The sequence below is a fragment of the Lepisma saccharinum genome, chromosome 2 (genome assembly GCF_977018435.1).
Source record: "Lepisma saccharinum chromosome 2, izLepSacc3.1, whole genome shotgun sequence".
In the NCBI taxonomy this organism is placed as follows: domain Eukaryota; kingdom Metazoa; phylum Arthropoda; class Insecta; order Zygentoma; family Lepismatidae; genus Lepisma; species Lepisma saccharinum.
In genome coordinates, this window is record NC_139230.1 from 138,242,616 (window position 1) to 138,254,977 (window position 12,362).

General features: G+C 37.3%; 1 protein-coding gene across 1 annotated transcript in view; it reads right to left on the reverse strand.

The window, feature by feature from the left end:
- LOC145984514 (uncharacterized) overlaps nt 1–7,624 on the reverse strand; it is an 84,409-nt gene extending 76,785 nt beyond the window's left edge. The window contains exon 1 of the mRNA XM_083118169.1: nt 7,542–7,624. The gene's annotated coding sequence lies outside the window, so the exon portion shown is untranslated. The remainder of the gene's footprint in view (nt 1–7,541) is intronic.
- Nucleotides 7,625–12,362: the final 4,738 nt, after the last annotated feature.

The following is a 12,362-nucleotide window of genomic DNA, read 5'->3' on the forward strand; positions in this document are numbered from 1 at the left end:
AGCGCGGTGGGTGAAGTTCGGGTTGACACCTGGCGGGAAAAGTGACAACCATACTACAAGGGGACATGCAGATTCGGACGACTTGGACGTGACTTCTACGGCACGCGAGAACAACGGGAGAGAACGGTACGGAGCGCTTGCCAATCCGGACACGGCCTTAAATACAAAAATTTAGATTTTTACACCACGCTTTTATGTTTCCCCTTGTTGCGACTTGCGAATATGTGTAGGTAGGTGGGGGTAGAAATCGGAGAAACTCACCAAATTACAAAGATAAAATATATTAAGTGAGTAAGCGCACGATATTTAATATTTATTATTATACACTATGCCTTATCTAACTAACTAACTAACTAACTCTCTAGCCTTCTTAAACCCGAAGGTTCATGGCTGCAGCAACACAGGCCTTCCATCTGTCCCTATCTTGAGCAAGATCTATATACTCTTTTCCATCCCTACCGATTTCCTTTAGGTCCATCTCAACGTTGTCCCTCCATCTTCGTCTTGGCCTTCCTACAGGTCTCTTACCATCTGGTTTCCCAACAAGAATCCTGTAAACTCCTCTTTCCTCTCCCATTCGTGCCACATGGCCTGCCCACCTAAGTCTTCTTGATTTAATTATTCTAATAATATCTGGACATGAATACAAATTATGTAGTTCTAAATTATGTAACCTTCTCCACTCACCCGTCTCCTCATCCCTTTTAGGTCCAAATATTTTCCTAAGAATCTTATTTTCAAATACTCTCAATTTATGTTCCTCTTTTAATGTAAGGGACCAAGTTTCACACCCGTATAATACTACAGGCAAAATTACTGTTTTGTATATTTTAACTTTTAGATTCTTAGATATTAAACGAGAAGACAAAAGTTTATGAAGAGAGAAGTAACATGCATTTCCTGAATTAAGCCTACTTTTTATTTCCTCTTTAATATAATTTTCATTTGTTAATATTACTCCTAAGTATTTGAATTTGGAAACTGGTTCAAACGAGTTGTTATCAATAATTAGATTTTGATTATTACCTAACACTTGGTTTCGGCCTGTAAGCATATATTTAGTTTTCTCTTTGTTAACTTCCAAACCTATCTCTTTAGCAGTTTTGAAAAATATTTTAGCATTATTCTTAATCGTATTTATATCATCCCCCAGTAAGTCTACATCATCTGCATATGCTAACAACTGAGTCACACCATTTAATTTTAGTCCTTCTTTAGTTTCTTTTACCTTCCGAACAGCATATTCTAAGGCAAAATTAAAGAGCAATGGAGATAATGCATCTCCTTGTTTTAACCCATCATGAATTAAAAATTTGTCAGACATATTATTACCCACACGAATTTTACTTTCTGTTTCACTGGTGCATATTTTTATCATACTAACAAGCTTCTTAGGTATTCCAAACTCTACTAATATATTATATAATTTATCTCTTTTGACCGAATCATATGCTTTTTTGAAATCAATGAATAGCTGATGGACATTTTGATTATATTCCCACTTTTTTTCAAGTGTCTGTCTGATGTGAAAAATGTGATCTGTAGTTGATCTGTTACGTTTAAATCCACATTGATAATCACCTATAATTTCATTAGCATATGGGGTTAGTCTTGTTAAAAGAATGTTAGACAATATTTTGTATGTTGTTGAGAGTAGAGAAATTCCACGGTAATTATTGCAGTTCATTTTATCACCTTTTTTAAACACAGGAACAATTATGGATTCTTTCCACTGTTGAGGGATTTCTTCTTTATTCCATATTAAACAAATTAATTTATGAATTTGACATATTAATGAATTTCCACCATATTTAATTAACTCAGCTGGTATTAAATCAATGCCAGGTGCTTTGTTATTCTTAAGCCTTTTAATAGCATCTTTAACTTCAGTCAAGTTAGGTTCTGGAACTAAAGGTTCTGCTGTGTGTACTTCATTCACTTCTGATTTATCTCCTACATGGACATTTAAAAGGTCATTAAAGTAGTTCTTCCATCTATTTAGAATATCGCTTGGGTCAGCTAGAAAATCACCGTCTTTATCTTTTATCAAGTTTACTTTAGGTTGCCACCCCTTTCTAAATTCATTTACACCTTTATATAAATCTCTGATATTTTTATTTTTGCTGTTTGTTTCAATTTCGTTAATTTTGCTTTTCAAGTAATCTCTTTTTTTACTTCTAAACGTGCGGTTAACTTCTCGCTTTATTGTATTATAATTGCTTAGATTTGTATCATCCGAGTTATTTAACCACCTAAGTCTAGCCTGATTTCTTATTTCTATTAGATTATGACATTCATTATCAAACCATGGCTTACTTTTTCTTGCTTTATGGTATCCTATAGTTTCTTTAGCTGCTGATTCTATTGCATTACGTATGTGCTCCCAATTCTTATTTACGTCTGTTTCATTTATATTTTCATCATCATTTAAATCCTGCAAAACATCAAATCTATTTGACAGTTTAATTTGGTAATCTTTCTTAATTCTTTCATCAGCAAACTTTCCTGTATCAAATTTTATAACTTTTAGATTTTGTTGCTTATGATTTATCACTGAGAGTCTTTCTCTTAATTTAGCAATTACTAAATAATGGTCACTGGCACAGTCAGCACCTCTATGTGTACGAACGTCAATTATACTAGTATGCCTTCTCTTATCAATGAGAATATGATCTATCTGATTATGAGTTTTACCATCTGGAGAAGACCAGGTATATTTATGGATATCTTTATGTTTAAAAGTGGTACTTTTCACAATTAAATTCTTTGAGGTTGCAAAAGTAATCAATCTTATACCATTATCATTACTTAATTCATGAAGACTTTCTTTACCAATCGTGGGTTTAAATGTCTCTTCTTTGCCAATCTGTGCATTACAGTCACCTAACAGAATTTTCATATCATACTGAGAAAATTTATCAAAGACCTGTTCTAACTCTGTATAAAAATCATCTTTAGTATTATCATCTTTATCTTCCGTTGGTGCATGTATGTTTATTAAAATAATTTTACACCACCTACCCTGTAAAACTGCATATGATATCCTATCATTAATAAATTCTATTGTTTTAAGAGCCGAGATAATTCTATTATTTATGAAAAAGCCTGTTCCAAAATTATGATTTTCAGTACCACCATAGAAAAAAGTATAATTTTTAGTTTTACAATTCCCTTCTCCTGGCCACCTAACTTCCTGGACAGCTACTACATCTAATTTATACTTCACTATCTCATTAACTGTACACTGAAATGCCCCAGGCCGGTAAAGGCTCAGAACATTCCAGGTGCCTAATTTAATATCCTTATTCCTAATGAAGATCTTATCCTTAGTCCAGGGACCTCCCAAAGTAGTCCCCACCCGGAGATCCGAACGGGGGACTATTTTACCTCCGGAATATTTTACCTTGGGAACATCCATGGCCTTATATTTCTGTTTCTTGACATGTCTTTTTACAGTGCAGAGTTGTCAGCTCTACGCCTAACCCCCGATATGAATGGAGGAACTACTACACAAGACAAACACAAACATATTAGACAGCACAATTACTACACAAGACGAAATAAAATACAATTAAGAAATCTTGAATGATATATTATTACCATTCCTATTACCGAATGAGTTTAGGTGAGTGGTTTATTCAATTGTATAAGAATTTAAAACTCAAATTTAACTAATGAACTTCAAGATATCTTGCAATATTCTTCCATTTGCCAGATTGTTCTGCAAAGGACACTGACAAAGTAAACGGATTAAGAGAATTCTGTTTCACTTTCCACGAAGCTTTCTTTTCCTTCCTCGATAAAAATTAAAGCTAAACTGTGAAAACCTTGGCTCGAGGCATTTATAAATATGTACAATTCTATGGGATTTGGATTAATAAGAGTTGCAATTTTTCACGTCTATGGAGAAAAATTCATGCACAATTCCCAAAGCCAATAATTCACGCAGAATTCCCGGTGATAGGGGATGAGGGGTGTTACTGGGTGGCCTTGTTCAGGCCTGGAGGTGTGGTTGCATTCATGGTCGATATGTAGGCCCTCTCCCATCTTCTACGTATTGAGGTGTTGGTGGATTGGGGCAAACACTATGCCTTATCCGATAACTTAATATCAACATATGTTTTCCTTGTATTAAGCCTATGATTGATTAAGCAGACATTTTCCCCCTATATTTTTGTCCTTTCTGTTTCGGGTTAAAACAATTTTAAAACAATTATTCCTGTAAATAAGATAGCCCTAGAGGTTGCGAGACAAGAAATAGAATATAAAATATTCTTTCTAATAACTATTCTTCTCGATAAATGTGTATGTATAAAATAGAGAACCATACTTACTGGTAGTGTGCGGGATCCCGAAAAGTCGGGACCGGGAACAAAATATCTAGTAAATTTCTCGTATCGGACAAACGGATTTCTTCAAATTTACAGGAGAAACTACTTACCGAATGCAGTTTCTTTATAGTTGTGGAAGTTCGGGGAAGTGGTTTCTCGCATCGTTCATTGAATTTTGCCGGTAAATAATCTATTTTCCTATATAAATGTGTGACCGATGATCAAAAGCTCTTGCATCCATTTACTTCCAGGTGAATGTAGCCTGTGTGTGATGACGTAATCCCGGTCAGTGTTTCCAAACACGTGTTTTTGTAACTGAAGAAGGTATTCCGCAAATGGTTTGTGGCCTGTGCAAATGGTTCGTGGGGCTATGCGAGAATAGTGTGTGGGGCTACGCATATTTTTTTCGAAACCAATTTTTAACTATTGTAACCTATACATGACCCTATCTAACCTAACCTTACCGGATATGGTTCGTGGGGTCTATGTACGAATGGTTCGTGGGGCTCTACGTCAATGGTTTGTGGGGTTGCGTGGGTATTTTTGGGTGCAGTGGGGTGAAAACACTGCATGCCGAGTACGGTAGTGAAACTGTGACCGCCATTTTGCGTGTTACCAAAGGCAAAAAGAAACGAAGAAAACTACTCGATATGTCGCAAATATAGCTTATTTCCGTAAAATAAACGAAATGCTACCTTCAGCAATGTTTCTCAATGCAGAATACGTAAGTACGAATATTCAAATTAAATGAACTAGCAAATTTCAGCCGTTTGTCCGATACGAGAAATTTACTAAATATCTCGTCCCGATCCCGACTTCAGGAAATGACTTCCCGACTCTTCGGGATCCCGAGCAGTCGAGAAATACCGAATGGTCATTTTAAAAAGTTGTTAATTCTCGACGTTTTCTGCATTGCAAGTGTCTGGAACTTATCGTAAATTGTTTGTTTTTATTCCAAAAATGCAAAAAGAATCACTTAAGTTGAAAATAACGTGTAGAATTCGAGATTTTCAGAGCTTCGGGAAATTTCGAATATTTTGCGTCCCGAAAATTCCCCTACTTTTCGGGAAAGGGCGATTTTTTCCCGTCCCTAATGTCGGGATTAAGAAAATTTCTTGTACCGATCCCGTCCCGACCAAAACAATTCTGTCCCGCACACCCCTACTTAGTAGCCATGAGGAAAAGTATGATATCAAGTTAAAAAGAAAAGTTTGTTATTAATAGCAACTATAAAAATTAAAGTACAGTCGCGTAGAATTATTATGTATTATTCTTTACCAGATTCACAAGAATAAAGCACTTAAATTGTGAAAATTGCAAGTGACGTAAACAAGTGCTGTGCAAATTTTAAGGCTTTTTTAGTTCCGATATCTTTTCTGTTGTAAACAATCGTCTTATTAAAATTCTTAGTTTCACACAGTGGCGGATTAAGGACGTTCTCTCGGAGAGGGGCGTACACCCATTTCGGCGCCCCCAGCCCCCTGAACTTTCGGCGCCCTGACACTTCCCTCACAAACTACGGTCCTGTCTTAACTAAAACTTTGGAGGCCCAGCCGTGTCATGTTTTTGCCCCCCCCCCCCCCATACTTCCTGCCAGCCATAGTATTTCTTGCGCTATGAGGGCAATAACAATTATGAATTGCATGCTTGTAATGTTTTTAAGTCAGAAAATTCACATCGTGTGGCTGATGTTTATTGAGAGAAAATTGCATTTTACAGCAAAACAAGTAATGAAGGTGTAGGTAACAAATATCGAACAAACAAAATTCAAGAAGTATGTATCGATATTAAATTCAGCGTAAAAAAATTAGGCTATTAAAAAAACTAAAACATTCGCTTGCGTGCTTTGGCATGAGCAATGTGTTTCACAGTGTGTTCAACGTTTAGCTGCTCTGTTCGCCTGTGCTAATTGTTCAAAACCTATATGCATGTTTATCTTTGCTGAGGAGCACTATTCCACAGATGATATTTTATTGGCTGAAGTTTGGAATGTCCGCTTTCTGCAGAGACGAAAGTCACGGGTAAAGTGAGGAAAATCACACAAGCAGTAAATAAATCCGGAGGAGAAGTGTAATAGTCGTGTTCCAGGATGAAAGTAGTGAAGTCGCGAATAATCTGGAGTTTTGTTATCAGACACGTGCCAAAGGGTGGTTGATGGGAGTCATAACACCCCTTTCGAAAATCCAGGACACGCGACTGTTGTGATATCTTCCATTGTATAGTGTCTGAATGTATTAGATATACAAGATTAGAACTAACGTCGCTGGCAGTGGTGGTGATTGGGTTCCAAAACTAGAGGGTATGGTGCCAAAATTGGGGGCAAGAATAGTACCTCAGGACAAAGAAACGATTTTGTTAAAGGGCCGCAAAATCACTAGGTACTCTATCTTGCGGCGTCCTGCTGCGCGTACGTTTAGTACAAGCCTGTGTTACTTAATAAGTGATATATTATTGTTTTCTCCAATTTCATCTTTATTTAAGTGTAGAACAAAAAAAAAATAAAGGAATATTCATTCTAAATATATTGTTATCTTCCATTGTATAGTGTCTGAATGTATTAGATATACAAGATTAGAACTAACGTCGCTGGCAGTGGTGGTGATTGGGTTCCAAAACTAGAGGGTATGGTGCCAAAATTGGGGGCAAGAATAGTACCTCAGGACAAAGAAACGATTTTGTTAAAGGGCCGCAAAATCACTAGGTACTCTAGCTTGCGGCGTCCTGCTGCGCGTACGTTTAGTACACGCCTGTGTTACTTAATAAGTGATATATTATTGTTTTCTCCAATTTCATCTTTATTTAAGTGTAGAACAAAAAAAATAAAGGAATATCCATTCTAAATTTTTTAAAGAAAAAGCTGCGGCCCCAAAGTTTGAAGCACCGCTTTTACCTCCGGGTTTTATTGCATTGTATAAAATATACAACGTTTGCTGAGCACACCAATCTTTCTAAGTTGTTAACTTAAACAAAATAAAGACTGTAATAAATTTCTAAAAAATCACAATAAATTGATGTTTGATTACAATAGATGTGAAAAACAGAAAAATGTGCGGCAACAATCCTTTTTCGCGAGGAGAGATGCCGCACCAGTTGCTTTTTACTGGTTTTGTAGTTTCGGTGTAAAATCGTGCGAAAGGTAATCGCAATACTGTAACAAGTATTCTATAAAATATTTGTCATGTAGAAACTATTACGATCTATCACACTTACCTTTCATAAAATTTCGACGGTCAATTCACCAGGAAAGTTTCATATGAAGGCGCCCCACTCCTTTCCACTTCACTTGACTGGTCTCTACTGCACTGGCGTGGTGGAATGAACGACAGTTACACATCCTTGCAGAATGTTGCTGCCATCTGATGTGTACTAAGCAAACTACAGCATGTGCGGCATCTCTCCGCCTGCGGCGTTTCTCCTCGTTTTACCGTATAGTATAGGTGATTGCATGTAAAGATAAAGTACTCTCCTCTGCTTAGCACGACGCCATAAAGGCGTATAGGGGGTGTGGGAGTAACGCCCCACACTTTCTTGATCCGGTCGTGAGTGGGGGTGATGTGATCAGCATCACGCCCTGAACGCCTTTACCCCCTAGGGTTTCCCCCAGGTACTCATGTCATTCGACGCTGGGTGGGCGCCGGGGCCGCTTCCGACGTTAGAAAAGTTCCCGAATTTGAACCGGTCGGGGATTGAACCCGGGACCTTTAGCATGGTAGTCAGACGCGATACCGACTTTTTATATATATATATTTTTTATTTTATTTTATATAAAGGAAAGCCCCTAAGCGGAAGCTTCCCCATCACACTTCATTTACTCATATCATTTCACTCGAATTTCTCTTTCAGGACTTTCAGGATTCGAACCCGGGATCCCTGGCATAGTAGCGCGATGTGCTAACCACTCCACCACGGGGGCCGACGGCTGAGCCACCACAGCCACTAAAATAGGTGCTTGAATGAAAAGAAGAAAATATAACAAACACGAGACTTTGCTTTTTTGCGTTTGTGACTAATCGCGATGCTGAGGATTAATGGAAGGGCAATAATCTTATGGACTGGATATAACTTACTGCTGCAGAAGGCTATGTAGAAACGCTAGAGTACTGTTAGCTTTCAAAATTGAGGTCACACTGTACTGTTTCTTAACTATTTTGTTTGACAAGCTTATCAAGTTACATTTGTATCCATTTCAGGACAAATATTGTTAAAACTCAGATTTACTGTGATCGCACAAAACTACTAGCTAATTTTAATAACAATTTCTTTGACTAAAGCACACGTACCAAAGAAATAGCTATATTTTATTTATAACTTAACAAAGATACTAGGAATTGAAGGGCTCGGTGCAAGAAGGAGCTAACCCACAAAAAGTTGTTTTCGAGATTTTAGCATTTGAAAGTTTGAAAAAATCCATAAATCTGAATATTGTTTGTATTGTTGTATAGTTGATTTCAAAAGCATGTCTGAAGTTTCCAGTTTACATGGACACATTCAAATGTGGTACAATTATTGCAAAGATGATTCAATTAGTTGTTTTTTTCAGTTCATTATTTCCCATTGTTGGTTAGATCCTTATTGCATCACAATCTTCGGTGTCAATTCTGTGGAATAACAACAAACAGGAATGCATGACCATTATAGTGTGAACAAAACAATATACATAAGAATGAAAAGTCGAAGTTAATTTTATAGGGAGAAAAAAATGACATACAAGTTTAATTCATATGCAGTGTCAGCCGAAATATTCTCAGCACTGACACCAAATAGTGGCATATGAATGCAGGTCGCACAAACTATTCTGAATTCAACTGATCCAGGCCCTCCTAATGTAGCAGTCATCAAGTCCATCCAGAGTTTCTGCACTCTCCGCGGCAGTTACTTCCGTCGGAACAAGGCTGAGATAAAAATTATGGTATATTGGAGGGATCCATTCCAACAGGGACATTATGTCTGAATATTTCCTGACATCTATGGGAATCTGTTCCTTGTACTTGCATGGCAAATCACTTTAGGGGTACCTCTGGCAGTGGATGGTCTACTAGGCCACCCTCTTTCGTCAGCATCCTCGAGCATAAATCGCCTTTGAAAAACTATACAATCGCAGCTATTACATTAAAAAATCACGAAGACAAAGCGTCCATCCTCATCTTTACCTTCCTGTTTCCTTCAATCACCTTTCAATATCCTATGTCATCTGTTTCTTCACCTCGGCTAAAACTCAGTGGGCTAATGGGATACTCTGACCCCTCTCAGGTACGGGTATAGTAGTAGAAATACATGGGATATGAAGCTTCGACTGTTATGTACTAAATCATTTGATAGGCTATGGAAAAGGGAGATTTTATAAATGAATAACATCTGTTTCCGAAGAAAGGTCTGCGTCTTCAGTAGGCTTCTTTCTTCTTCTTCTTCTTTTCCCTTATGCCCAATTAGGCGTCGGGTCTTCTCTGAATATGTATTATTTCACTTCATGTGGGTTATTAGCCCTACGATGAAGCTAGGGCAGTGGGAGGAGTGCTCCCTTTAAGCCTCTGCCCTTGCTTGGTTTTCTTTCTGGGTTTGCTCCCATAGCCTTCGGGTCAAAACCCTTACCACAAGGCAGTGGGGTTGTAGCTCTTCCGCCTCTTAGGATGTTGGGACTCTACAGTCTTTTCCATCTCTAGAGCCGTTGGCCGGTTTTCTGTTAGGGTTCCTTCCCTTAGCCTTTGGGGATCCCTCCCCTCCCTACAAGGCAGTAGGGGCAGTGCTTATTTAATGGCGGCACTTCCTCGCCATGTCACAATGCTGTCATTGGGCTTTTCTGGGTTTTTATTGAGTATGGACTTGCCAAAGACCATCCTCCCCAGGCCCTGTTAGCATTGTCACCTCGGTCCGGGACGCGAAATTTCTTTTTCCACATAGGACAGCATTTTCGCGGATCCCACTCAGTTCAGCATAGGAGGAACAATTCTTGCTTCTGATTGGTCGACTTGGCGGAAGTGACCTAACACTTGTCTTCTGCTGGTATTTGGAAAGGAAGACACGTATTCTGCAGCCACACGATGTATTTGTTGAAAATGTAGCCTAATGATAATTGTAAAATGTACACTATTTTCTTAAAAATTAATGAAAGTGCGTATTTTTATTCTGATGGTACGTTCATCGGAAGGTAACTGTAGCTAGTAGAAAATAAAATCCATTCATTTCAATCGTAAAATGTATCTTTAAATATTCCAACTTGGTGAAGCTTTGTAAGCAAAATAATTCTTGTACGTTCTTTGATTTGTTTCATTTTTCTATCTGCGAGAAAGCAACATAAATATACTTGGAATATTTTATCAATGAGTAGTACTGTAAATTACTGGAATAATGCCTGCTTCTGGCAAATTTCAATATTTTGCAATTCCCATACAAAGACACCCACAATGTACATAATTATTTGTACATTTTTAAAAATCAGTGACTTCAAAATATTTATAGAAACCTTGTATAAAAATGTTCCTAAAATTTAATGAAGTTTATTTAGTGAATTCTTATTCAGAATTTGTACACAATGTATAAAAACTATCAAATGCAAATGTGAGCATAGCTCATAAGTTGTATGTTTCATTTGTAGGATAAATCTTACACATGCATCTGACTACTTATATTTCTCCTTGAAAGTGATAGCTATATGTAAAACAACAAATTCAAAATGAATAAAAAATGAGCATGTCAAAGATGCTAGTAAATTAAAAATCTTTTCTTGGTAATATATGAAAAAGATCAGCCTGTTAGACATATGACCTGAACGCTAATAAATAAATAAATAGATACGAAAATTCAGCATGAATGTTTTCAAGATTTCACTTTCCATTTTGTGTTTTTTCACTACTTTGTATTAATTAAAAACTTCCAGCAGCCCTAAGAGCTCTCGAGTGTCTTTTACAAACGTTGATTTTATGCTCAGACAGGCTAATCGGCACTGAAATTGCCATTCCTTTTTGGATCTTTAAGTCCACTTTATGCACAGTAAGGCTAATCAGATCGGGACTGGACCTACAGTTTAAAGTGGAATCCGAACCACTATGTGCCTCCACCGGGTATCAAAATCGGGACCCCTTTAGGTGGCGACGCTACCACTGCACCATCAGGGAGGCCCTGTACCTAGCAGGAATCTTACCTGAGACCATTTGATTACTACACGTATCTATTGATTGATTGATTTGGTGTTTTAAGTCCACTTTATGCACAGTAAGGCTAATCGGGACTGGACCTACAGTTTAAAGTGGGATCCGAACCACTTGTGCCTCCACCGGGTATCGAACCTGGGACCCCTTGATTACAAGGCGACGACGCTACCACTGCACCATCGGGGTGGCCACACATATCTATTATTTGTCCTAAGTATGACATAGCATAATATGGTTGCAAACACAAACATTATTTATTTCATGTTATCAGTTGTTTGAAGATGTAAACAAAAATAATTATGGTTTCCAACATAGCCTGCCCAAATATCAAGAAATGAAATCCCTATTCACTGAGATATTATTGTTCAATTTCCAATTCAGAATATCAATAATAATTAATCATGATAGGGCTTGTACACTTCATAGAAGACAAAATTTAAAAAAGAAAATGTGTTTTAAAACAAACATATGTAGAAGAATTTTTGTATTAATACTTTGTAATTACTTGTAGAGGGTTTTTAAGCAAACTAATTTGTTCATATATGGACAAGCACATTGAACAGTGCTCTTAGAATGAATAATTTTTGTTACACCTTTGCTTCATGTGCAATGACGATCATGTCAGGCATCTTCCTCCAAATATGTAATGATGATACGTTAACATCTCAGCATCATGTGCTACCGAGTAGTAGTGGAAAGAAAAGTCTTATGAAAGTAATCGCAACCTTTTGAATCGATTCACTTTTATGTAGCTATAGTTCGTTACAGGGTTCCCTCATTACACAATCTTTCAACACTGCATCTCTTCTTGTGTTTAAACTTAGAGACTCCCTATCAGCAAACAAATTTAACATTTGAACTAGATTAAAACAGGGCCTCCACA